This window comes from Procambarus clarkii, chromosome 84 (assembly GCF_040958095.1).
Source record: "Procambarus clarkii isolate CNS0578487 chromosome 84, FALCON_Pclarkii_2.0, whole genome shotgun sequence".
Lineage (NCBI taxonomy): Eukaryota > Metazoa > Arthropoda > Malacostraca > Decapoda > Cambaridae > Procambarus > Procambarus clarkii.
Genome location: NC_091233.1, coordinates 15,953,095 through 15,965,175, shown reverse-complemented (window position 1 = coordinate 15,965,175; position 12,081 = coordinate 15,953,095). Strand labels below are relative to the sequence as shown.

At 57.4% G+C, this 12,081-nt stretch overlaps 1 protein-coding gene across 3 annotated transcripts in view; it reads left to right on the top strand.

Moving 5' to 3' along the window:
• The first annotated feature begins 1,756 nt into the window (after positions 1-1,756).
• The window catches only part of LOC123774864 (UPF0696 protein C11orf68 homolog), a 113,678-nt gene continuing 103,353 nt past the window's right edge, over positions 1,757-12,081 (top strand). Inside the window, exon 1 of one of the 3 annotated variants that reach the window (XM_045769530.2) lies at positions 1,757-1,775. The gene's annotated coding sequence lies outside the window, so the exon portion shown is untranslated. The other 2 variants (XM_069316577.1, XM_069316576.1) reach the window with 2 other exon arrangements.

Genomic DNA, 12,081 nt, shown 5'->3' with positions numbered 1-12,081 from the left:
ATTGGAGGGATAGTGTTAGCCCCATTGGAGGTAGTGGGAGCGACATTGGAAGGTAATAGTAGCCCCATTGTGAGGTAGTGGTAGCCCCATTGGTGGGTAGTGGTAGCCTCATTAAGGGGGGGGGGAATAATAAACCCATTGGAGGGTAGTGGTAGCCCCATTGGAGGGGTAGTGGTAGCACCATTGGGGGAAGTAGTAGCCCAATTGAATGATAGTGGTAGCCTCATTATTGGATATTGGTAGCCCCATTGGAAGGTAGTCGTAGCCCCATTGGAGGGGAAGTAATTGCCCCATTGGATGGATAGTGGTAGCCCCATTGAGGGTAGTGGAAGCGCCATTGGAAGGTAATAGTAGCCCCATTGTGAGGTAGTGGTAACCCCATTGGGGGGTAGGGCATCGCCATTGGAGGGCAGTGGTAGCCCCATTGATGGGTAGTGGTAGCACCATTGGGGGGGAGTGGTAGCTCTATTGGGGGGATAGTGGTAACCCCACTGGAGGTAAGTCCAGTAGCCCCATTGGAGGGTAGTGGTAACCCCATTGGAGGGGGTAATGATAGCCCCCATTAGAGGGTAGTGGTAGCCCCATTGGGGGGTAGTTGACATACTCACCTGACTAACATACTCGCCTGGCTGACATACTCACCTGGTTGACATACTCACCTGGTTGACATACTCACTTGGCTCGCATACTTACCTGGTTGACATACTCACCTGGCTGACATACTCACCTGGTTGACATACTCTCCTGCCTGTCATACTCACCTGGCTGACATACTCACCTGGCTGACATACTCATTTCTCTCGCATACTCTCCTGGTTGACATACTCACCTGGTTGACATACTCTCCTGGCTGACATACTCACCTTGGTGACATATCCACCTAGCTGACATACTCGCCTTGGTGATATACTCTCCTGGCTGACATACTCACCTGGCTGACATACTCACCTGGCTGACATACTCACCTGGCTGACATACTCGCCTGGCTGACATACTCGCCTGGCTGACATACTCGCCTTGCTGACATACTCACCTGGCTGACATACTCTCCTGGCTGACATACTCACCTGGCTGACATAGTCACTTGGCTGACATACTCACCTGGTTGACATACTCACCTGGTTGACATACTCACCTGACTGACATACTCACCTGGCTGACATACTCACCTGGTTGACATACTCACCTGGCTCACATACTCACCTGGCTGACATACTCACCTGGCTAACATACTCACCTGGCTCACATACTCACCTGGCTGACATATTCATCTGGCTAACATACTCACCTGGTTGACATACTCACCTGGCTCACATACTCACCTGGCTCACATACTCACCTGGCTCACATACTCACCTGGCTCACATACTCACCTGACTGACATACTCACCTGGTTGACATACTCACCTGGTTGACATACTCACCTGGTTGACATACTCTCCTGGCTGACATACTCACCTGGTTGACATACTCACCTGGCCCACATACTCACCTGGCTCACATACTCACCTGGCTAATATACTCACCTGGCTGACATTCTCATCTGGTTGACATACTTACCTGGTGGATATACTCACCTGGCTGACTTACTAACACTGGTGGCACATTAGCAGACTCGATCACCTTGTTAACATACTGACCTTTCTGATACTCTTATCCTCTTGACACACTACTGATAAACTCATCCAAGTGACACACACTACTTACAATCTCACCCAACTGACACACTCTACTGATAAGCTCACCCTGTTGCCACAGTTGCAACGGAGACACAGGTGGAGAACATCCTTGTTCCGAAACATCGTGACGTTTGGTGTCGAGTTAGGGAGTTACAATGAATGGAGGATAGTTATAATGAGCGACAATGTCGGTGAATACCTAGTGAAGTGACAATCAAAGAGACAGACAAAGAAATGACTGAACTTAGAAAAGTAGAGCAGTTTTAGTATAAAATACTGTGTGGTGTTGGTAGCGGCGCGGCAAGCAGCCATGGATATGTGCTCCCAGACATGGTTGCCAGAGTGATAATTAAACATGAAGGGAGTATAATATGCCACTACTGGGAGTATGTTGTAGTACGACGATTGTGCAATGACACGAGTGATAAGTAGCTAGGAAATGGGTAATATATAACAAGGGGAGAGAGAGAGAGAGAGAGAGAGAGAGAGAGAGAGAGAGAGAGAGAGAGAGAGAGAGAGAGAGAGAGAGAGAGAGAGAGAGAGAGAGAGAGAGAGAGAGAGAGAGAGAGAGAGAGAGAGAGAGAGAGAGAGAGAGAGAGAGAGAGAGAGAGAGAGAGAGAGAGAGAGAGAGAGAGAGAGAGAGAGAGAGAGAGAGAGAGAGAGAGAGAGAGAGAGAGAGAGAGAGAGAGAGAGAGAGAGAGAGAGAGAGAGAGAGAGAGAGAGAGAGAGAGAGAGAGAGAGAGAGGAGAGAGAGAGAGAGAGAGAGAGAGAGAGAGAGAGAGAGAGAGAGAGAGAGAGAGAGAGAGAGAGAGAGAGAGAGAGAGAGAGAGAGAGAGAGAGAGAGAGAGAGAGAGAGAGAGAGAGAGAGAGAGAGAGAGAGAGAGAGAGAGAGAGAGAGAGAGAGAGAGAGAGAGAGAGAGAGAGAGAGAGAGAGAGAGAGAGAGAGAGAGAGAGAGAGAGAGAGAGAGAGAGAGAGAGAGAGAGAGAGAGAGAGAGAGAGGAGAGAGAGAGAGAGAGAGAGAGAGAGAGAGAGAGAGAGAGAGAGAGAGAGAGAGAGAGAGAGAGAGAGAGAGAGAGAGAGAGAGAGAGAGAGAGAGAGAGAGAGAGGAGAGAGAGAGAGAGAGAGAGAGAGAGAGAGAGAGAGAGAGAGAGAGAGAGAGAGAGAGAGAGAGAGAGAGAGAGAGAGAGAGAGAGAGAGAGAGAGAGAGAGAGAGAGAGAGAGAGAGAGAGAGAGAGAGAGAGAGAGAAGAGAGAGAGAGAGAGAGAGAGAGAGAGAGAGAGAGAGAGAGAGAGAGAGAGAGAGAGAGAGAGAGAGAGAGAGAGAGAGAGAGAGAGAGAGAGAGAGAGAGAGAGAGAGAGAGAGAGAGAGAGAGAGAGAGAGAGAGAGAGAGAGAGAGAGAGAGAGAGAGAGAGAGAGAGAGAGAGAGAGAGAGAGAGAGAGAGAGAGAGAGAGAGAGAGAGAGAGAGAGAGAGAGAGAGGAGAGAGAGAGAGAGAGAGAGAGAGAGAGAGAGAGAGAGAGAGAGAGAGAGAGAGAGAGAGAGAGAGAGAGAGGTAAATATTAGTTAAATTGCCAGTGTTTTGGCAGCGAGAGATCGACTCCCACACACCATCCCCTCCCCGACCAACACTAGATCCACCCCAAAATGTTTCCTTCCCCTCCGCCCTCTGTGGTGCCACTTCCTGCCAGCTACACACTCTCCTTGTCAGCCACCCCTCTCACTGTCAGCCACCCCTCTCACTGTCAGTCACCCCTCTCCCTGTCAGCCACCCCTCTCCCTGTCAGCCACCCCTCTCCCTGTCAGCCACCCCTCTCCCTGTCAGTCACCCCTCTCCTTGTCAGCCACCCATCTCCCTGTCAGCCACCCCTCTCACTGTCAGCCACCCCTCTCACTGTCAGCCACCCCTCTCCCTGTCAGCCACCCCTCTCCCTGTCAGCCACCCCTCTCCCTGTCAGCCACCCCTCTCCCTGTCAGCCACCCCTCTCACTGTCAGCCACCCCTCTCACTGTCAGCCACCCCTCTCCCTGTCAGCCACCCCTCTCACTGTCAGCCACCCCTCTCCCTGTCAGCCACCCCTCTCCCTGTCAGCCACCCCTCTCACTGTCAGTCACCCCTCTCCCTGTCAGCCACCCCTCTCCCTGTCAGCCACCCCTCTCACTGTCAGTCACCCCTCTCCCTGTCAGTCACCCCTCTCCCTGTCAGCCACCCCCTCTCACTGTCAGCCACCCCTCTCACTGGCAGCCACCCCTCTCACTGTCAGCAACCCCCTCCCACTGTCAGCCACCCCTCTCAATCTCAGCCACCTCTCTCACTGTCGGCAAGCCCTCTCACCGCCAGTCATACCTCCCCATGTCAGCCACCCCCCTCACTGTAAACCACCCCTCTCACTGCCAGCCACCCCTTTCACTATAAGCCACCCCCTCTCACTGTCAACCACCACCTCTCACTGTCAACCACCCCTTCTCACTGTCAGCCACCCCTTTCACTGCCAGTCACCCCCCTCTCACTGTCAGCCACCCCCTCTCACTATCAGCCACCCCCTCTCACTGTCAGTCACCTCCCTCTCACTGTCATCCACCCTTCTCACTGTCAGCTACACCTCTCACTGTCTGCCACCCCCTCTCACTGTCAGCCACCCTTCTCACTGTCAGCCACCCCCTCTCACTGTCAGCCTCCCCTCCTCTTGTCAGCCACCCCTCTCCCTGTCAGCCACCCCTCTCACTGTCAGCCACCCCTCTCACTGTCAGTCACCCCCTCTCACTGTCAGTCACCCCCTCTCATTTCAGCCAACCCCTCTCACTGTCAGCCATCCCACTCTCACTATAAGCCACCCCCTCTCACTATCAACCACCCCCTCTCATTGTCAGCCGCCCCTCTTACTGTCAGCCACCCCTCTCACTCTTAGCCATCCCTCCCACTGTCAGCCATCCCTCTCTCTGTCAGCTACCCCCTCTCACTATCAGCCACCCCCTCCCACTGTCAGCCACCCCCTCCCACTGTCAGCCACCCTTCTCACTCTCAGCCACCCCCTCTCACTGTCAGCAACCCCTGTCACCGCCAGTCATACCTCCCATCTGTCAGGAACCCCCTCACTGTAAGCCACCCCTCTCACTGTCAGCCACCCTTCACACTGTAAGCCACCCCCTCTCACTGTCAACCAATCCCTCTCGCTGTCAGCCACTCCCTCTCACTGTCAGCTACCCCTCTCACTGTCTGCCACCCCCCTCTCACTGTCAGTCACCCCTCTCACTGTCAGCCACCCTTCCCCTTGTCAGCCACCCCCTCTCACTGTCAGCCACACCTCTCACTATCAGCCACCCCTCCCCCTGTCAGCCACCCCTCTCACTGTCAGCCACACCTCTCACTGTCAGCCACCCCTCTCACTGCCAGCCACCCCTCTCACTGTAAGCAACCCATCTGACTGTCAGCCACTCCCACTGTCAGCCACCCCTCTCACTGCCAACCACCCTTCTTACTGTCAGTCACCCCCTCTCACTTTCAGCCGCCCCCTCTCACTGTCAGCCACCCCTCTCACTGTCAGCCACCCCTCTCACTGTCAGCCACCCCTCTCACTGTAAGCCACCCGTCTAACTGTCAGTCACCCCAATTCTGTCAGCCACCTTAACTGTCAGTCACCCCTCTCACTGTCAGCCACCCCCCTCTCACAGTCAGCTACCCCTCTCACTTTCAGCCACCCCTCACACTGTCAGTCACCTCTTTCACTCTCAGCCACCCCTCTTGCTGTCAGCCACCCCCTCTCACTGCCAGCCACCCCTCTTGCTGTCAGCCACCCCCTCTCACTGCCAGGCACCCCTCTCACTGTCAGCCACCATCTCTCACTATCAGCTACCCCTCTCACTGTCAGCCACCGCTCTTACTGTCAGCCACCCCTCCCCCTGTCATCCACCCCTCTCACTGTCAGCAACCCGTCTAACTGTCAGCCACCCCAACCTTGTTAGCCAACCTCACTGTCAGCCACCCCTCTCACTGTAAGCCACCCCCTATCACTGTCAGCCACCCCTTCTCAATGCCTGTCACCCCTCTCACTGGCAGCCACTTCTCCCCCTTTCAGCCACCCCTCTCACTGTCAGCCACCCCCTCTCACTGTCAGTCACCCCCTCGCACTGTCAGCCACCCACTCTCACTGCAAGCCACCCCTCTCACTGTCAGCCACCCCTCTCACTGTCAACCACCCCCTCTCACAGTCAGCCACCCCTCTCACTGTCAGCCACCCCTTTCATTGTCAGCCACCCTCTCTCACTGTCAACCACCACTCTCACTGTCAACCACCCTCTCTCATTGTCTGCCACCCCTCTCACTGTCAGCCACCTCTTCCCTTGTCAGCCACCCCTCTCTCTGTCAGCCACCCCTCTAACTCTAAACCACTCCTCTCACTGCCAGCCACCTCTCTCACTGTCAGCAACCCGTCTCACTGTCAACCACCCTTCTCACTGTCAGCCACCCCCTCTCATTGTCAACTACCCCCTCTCACTGTCAGCCACCCCTCCCACTGTCAGCCACCCCTCTCGCTGTCAGCCACCCCTCTCACTGTCAGCCACCCCTCAAACTGTCAGCCACCCTTTCACTGTCAGCCACCCCTCCAGCAATCAGTCACCCCTCCACCTATCAGCCACCCCTCTTACTGTCAATCACCCATATCACTTGCAGCCACCCCTCTCACTGTCATCCACCCCTCCCACTGTCAACCACCCCCCTCACTGTCAGCCACCCCTCTCACTGTCATCCACCCCTCCCACTGTCAACCACCCCTCTCACTGTCAGCCACCCCTCTCACTGTAAGCCACCCCCTCTCACTGTTAACCACCCCCTCTCACTGTCAACCATCCCTCTCACTGTCAGCCACCCCTCTCACTGTCAGCCACCCCCTCTCATGGTCAGCCACCCCTTTCACTGTCAGCCACCCCTCCCACTGTCAACCACCCCTCTCACTGTCAGCCACCCCTCTCACTGTAAGCCACCCCCTCTCACTGTCAACCACCCCCTCTCACTGTCAACCACCCCTCTCACTGTCAGCCACCCCTCTTGCTGCCAGCCACCCCCTCTCACTGCCAGCCACCCCTCTTGCTGTCAGCCACCCCCTCTCACAGCTAGCCACCCCTCTCACTGTCAGCCACCCTCTCTCACTATCAGCTACCCCTCTTACTGTCAGCCACCGCTCTTACTGTCAGCCACCCCTCCCCTGTCATCCACCCCTCTCACTGTCAGCAACCCGTCTAACTGTCAGCCACCCCATCCTTGTTAGCCAACCTCACTGTCAGCCACCCCTCTCACTGTCAGCCACCCCTTCTCAATGCCTGCCACCCCTCTCACTGTCAGCCACTTCTCCCCCTTTCAGCCACCCCTCTCACTGTCAGCCACCCCCTCTCACTGTCAGTCACCCCCTCTCACTGTCAGCCACCCCCTCTCACTGCAAGCCACCCCTCTCACTGTCAGCCACCCCTCTCACTGTCAACCACCCCCTCTCACAGTCAGCCACCCCTCTCACTGTCAGCACCCCTTTCACACTGTCAGCCACCCCCTTTTACTGCCAACCACCCCTCTCAATGTCAACCAGCTACTCTCACTGTCAACCACCCTTATCACTGTCAACAACCCCCTCTCACTGCAAGCCACCCCTCTCACTGTCAGCAACCCCTCTCACAGTCAGCCACCCCTCTCACTGTCAGCACCCCCCTCACACTGTCAGCCACCCCCTCTCACTGTCAGCAACCCCTCTCACTGTCAGCCACCCTTCTCATTGTCAGCCACCCCTCTCACTGTCAGCCACCCCTCTCACTGTCAGCCACCCCTCTCCCTGTCAGCCACCCCTCTCCCTGTCAGCCACCCCTCTCCCTGTCAGTCACCCCTCTCCCTGTCAGCCACCCCTCTCCCTGTCAGCCACCCCTCTCACTGTCAGCCACCCCTCTCACTGTCAGCCACCCCTCTCCCTGTCAGCCACCCCTCTCACTGTCAGCCACCCCTCTCCCTGTCAGCCACCCCTCTCCCTGTCAGCCACCCCTCTCACTGTCAGTCACCCCTCTCCCTGTCAGCCACCCCTCTCCCTGTCAGCCACCCCTCTCACTGTCAGTCACCCCTCTCCCTGTCAGTCACCCCTCTCCCTGTCAGCCACCCCCTCTCACTGTCAGCCACACCTCTCACTGGCAGCCACCCCTCTCACTGTCAGCAACCCCCTCCCACTGTCAGCCACCCCTCTCAATCTCAGCCACCTCTCTCACTGTCGGCAAGCCCTCTCACCGCCAGTCATACCTCCCCATGTCAGCCACCCCCTCACTGTAAACCACCCCTCTCACTGCCAGCCACCCCTTTCACTATAAGCCACCCCCTCTCACTGTCAACCACCACCTCTCACTGTCAACCACCCCTTCTCACTGTCAGCCACCCCTTTCACTGCCAGTCACCCCCTCTCACTGTCAGTCACCCCCTCTCACTGTCAGCCACCCCCTCTCACTATCAGCCACCCCCTCTCACTCACTGTCAACCACCCCTTCTCACTGTCAGCCACCCCTTTCACAGCCAGTCACCCCCCTCTCACTGTCAGTCACCCCCTCTCACTGTCAGCCACCCCCTCTCACTATCAGCCACCCCCTCTCACTGTCAGTCACCTCCCTCTCACTGTCATCCACCCCTCTCACTGTCAGCTACACCTCTCACTGTCTGGCACCCCCTCTCACTGTCAGCCACCCTTCTCACTGTCAGCCACCCCCTCTCACTGTCAGCCTCCCCTCCTCTTGTCAGCCACCCCTCTCCCTGTCAGCCATCCCTCTCTCTGTCAGCTACCCCCTCTCACTATCAGCACCCCCTCCCACTGTCAGCCACCCCCTCCCACTGTCAGCCACCCTTCTCACTCTCAGCCACCCCCTCTCACTGTCAGCAACCCCTGTCACCGCCAGTCATACCTCCCATCTGTCAGCAACCCCCTCACTGTAAGCCACCCCTCTCACTGTCAGCCACCCTTCACACTGTAAGCCACCCCCTCTCACTGTCAACCAATCCCTCTCGCTGTCAGCCACTCCCTCTCACTGTCAGCTACCCCTCTCACTGTCTGCCACCCCCCTCTCACTGTCAGTCACCCCTCTCACTGTCAGCCACCCTTCCCCTTGTCAGCCACCCCCTCTCACTGTCAGCCACACCTCTCACTATCAGCCACCCCTCCCCCTGTCAGCCACCCCTCTCACTGTCAGCCACACCTCTCACTGTCAGCCACCCCTCTCACTGCCAGCCACCCCTCTCACTGTAAGCAACCCATCTGACTGTCAGCCACTCCCACGGTCAGCCACCCCTCTCACTGCCAACCACCCTTCTTACTGTCAGTCACCCCCTCTCACTTTCAGCCGCCCCCTCTCACTGTCAGCCACCCCTCTCACTGTCAGCCACCCCTCTCACTGTCAGCCACCCCTCTCACTGTAAGCCACCCGTCTAACTGTCAGTCACCCCAATTCTGTCAGCCACCTTAACTGTCAGTCACCCCTCTCACTGTCAGCCACCCCCCTCTCACAGTCAGCTACCCCTCTCACTTTCAGCCACCCCTCACACTGTCAGTCACCTCTTTCACTCTCAGCCACCCCTCTTGCTGTCAGCCACCCCCTCTCACTGCCAGCCACCCCTCTTGCTGTCAGCCACCCCCTCTCACTGCCAGGCACCCCTCTCACTGTCAGCCACCATCTCTCACTATCAGCTACCCCTCTCACTGTCAGCCACCGATCTTACTGTCAGCCACCCCTCCCCCTGTCATCCACCCCTCTCACTGTCAGCAACCCGTCTAACTGTCAGCCACCCCAACCTTGTTAGCCAACCTCACTGTCAGCCACCCCTCTCACTGTAAGCCACCCCCTATCACTGTCAGCCACCCCTTCTCAATGCCTGCCACCCCTCTCACTGGCAGCCACTTCTCCCCCTTTCAGCCACCCCTCTCACTGTCAGCCACCCCCTCTCACTGTCAGTCACCCCCTCGCACTGTCAGCCACCCACTCTCACTGCAAGCCACCCCTCTCACTGTCAGCCACCCCTCTCACTGTCAACCACCCCATCTCACAGTCAGCCACCCCTCTCACTGTCAGCCACCCCTTTCATTGTCAGCCACCCTCTCTCACTGTCAACCACCACTCTCACTGTCAACCACCCTCTCTCATTGTCTACCACCCCTCTCACTGTCAGCCACCTCTTCCCTTGTCAGCCACCCCTCTCTCTGTCAGCCACCCCTCTAACTCTAAACCACTCCTCTCACTGCCAGCCACCTCTCTCACTGTCATCAACCCGTCTCACTGTCAACCACCCTTCTCACTGTCAGCCACCCCCTCTCATTGTCAACTACCCCCTCTCACTGTCAGCCACCCCTCCCACTGTCAGCCACCCCTCTCGCTGTCAGCCACCCCTCTCACTGTCAGCCACCCCTCTAACTGTCAACCACCCTTTCACTGTCAGCCACCCCTCCAGCAATCAGTCACCCCTCCACCTATCAGCCACCCCTCTTACTGTCAATCACCCATATCACTTGCAGCCACCCCTCTCACTGTCATCCACCCCTCCCACTGTCAACCACCCCTTTCACTGTCAGCCACCCCTCTCACTGTAAGCCACCCCCTCTCACTGTTAACCACCCCCTCTCACTGTCAACCACCCCTCTCACTGTCAGCCACCCCTCTCACTGTCAGCCACCCCCTCTCATGGTCAGCCACCCCTTTCACTGTCAGCCACCCCTCCCACTGTCAACCACCCCTCTCACTGTCAGCCACCCCTATCACTGTAAGCCACCCCCTCTCACTGTCAACCACCCCCTCTCATTGTCAACCACCCCCTCTCACTGTCAGCCACCCCTCTCACTGTCAGCCACCCCCTCTCATGGTCAGCCACCCCTTTCAGTGTCAGCCACCCCTCCCACTGTCAACCACCCCTCTCACTGTCAGCCACCCCTCTCACTGTAAGCCACCCCCTCTCACTGTCAACCACCCCCTCTCACTGTCAACCACCCCTCTCACTGTCAGCCACCCCTCTTGCTGTCAGCCACCCCCTCTCACTGCCAGCCACCCCTCTTGCTGTCAGCCACCCCGTCTCACTGCCAGCCACCCCTCTCACTGTCAGCCAACCTCTCTCACTATCAGCTACCCCTCTCACTGTCAGCCACCGCTCTTACTGTCAGCCACCCCTCCCCCTGTCATCCACCCCTCTCACTGTCAGCCACCCCAACCTTGTTAGCCAACCTCACTGTCAGCCACCCCTTTCACTGTAAGCCATCCCCTATCACTGTCAGCCACCCCTTCTCAATGCCTGCCACCCCTCTCACTGTCAGCCACTTCTCCCCCTTTCAGCCACCCCTCTCACTGTCAGCCACCCCCTCTCACTGTCAGTCACCTCCTCTCACTGTCAGCCACCCCCTCTCACTGCAAGCCACCCCTCTCACTGTCAGCCACCCCTCTCACTGTCAACCACCCCCTCTCACAGTCAGCCACCCCTCTCACTGTCAGCCACCCCTTTCATTGTCAGCCACCCTCTCTCACTGTCAACCACCACTCTCACTGTCAACCACCCTCTCTCATTGTCTTCCACCCCTCTCACTGTCAGCCAACTCTTCCCTTGTCAGCCACCCCTCTCTCTGTCAGCCACCCCTCTAACTCTAAACCACTCCTTTCACTGCCAGCCACCTCTCTCACTGTCAGCAACATGTCTCACTGTCAACCACCCCTCTCACTGTCAGCCACCCCCTCTCATTGTCAACTACCCCCTCTCACTGTCAGCCACCCCTCCCACTGTCAGCCACCCCTCTCGCTGTCAGCCACCCCTCTCACTGTCAGCCACCCCTCTAACTGTCAGCCACCCTTTCACTGTCAGCCACCCCTCCAGCAATCAGTCACCCCTCCACCTATCAGCCACCCCTCTTACTGTCAATCACCCATATCACTTGCAGCCACCCCTCTCACTGTCATCCACCCCTCCCACTGTCAACCACCCCCCTCACTGTCAGCCACCCCTCTCACTGTCATCCACCCCTCCCACTGTCAACCACCCCTCTCACTGTCAGCCACCCCTCTCACTGTAAGCCACCCCCTCTCACTGTTAACCACCCCCTCTCACTGTCAACCATCCCTCTCACTGTCAGCCACCCCTCTCACTGTCAGCCACCCCCTCTCATTGTCAGCCACCCCTTTCACTGTCAGCCACCCCTCCCACTGTCAACCACCCCTCTCACTGTCAGCCACCCCTCTCACTGTAAGCCACCCCCTCTCACTGTCAACCACCCCCTCTCACTGTCAACCACCCCTCTCACTGTCAGCCACCCCTCTTGCTGCCAGCCACCCCCTCTCACTGCCAGCCACCCCTCTTGCTGTCAGCCACCCCCTCTCACAGCTAGCCACCCCTCTCACTGTCAGCCACCCTCTCTCACTAT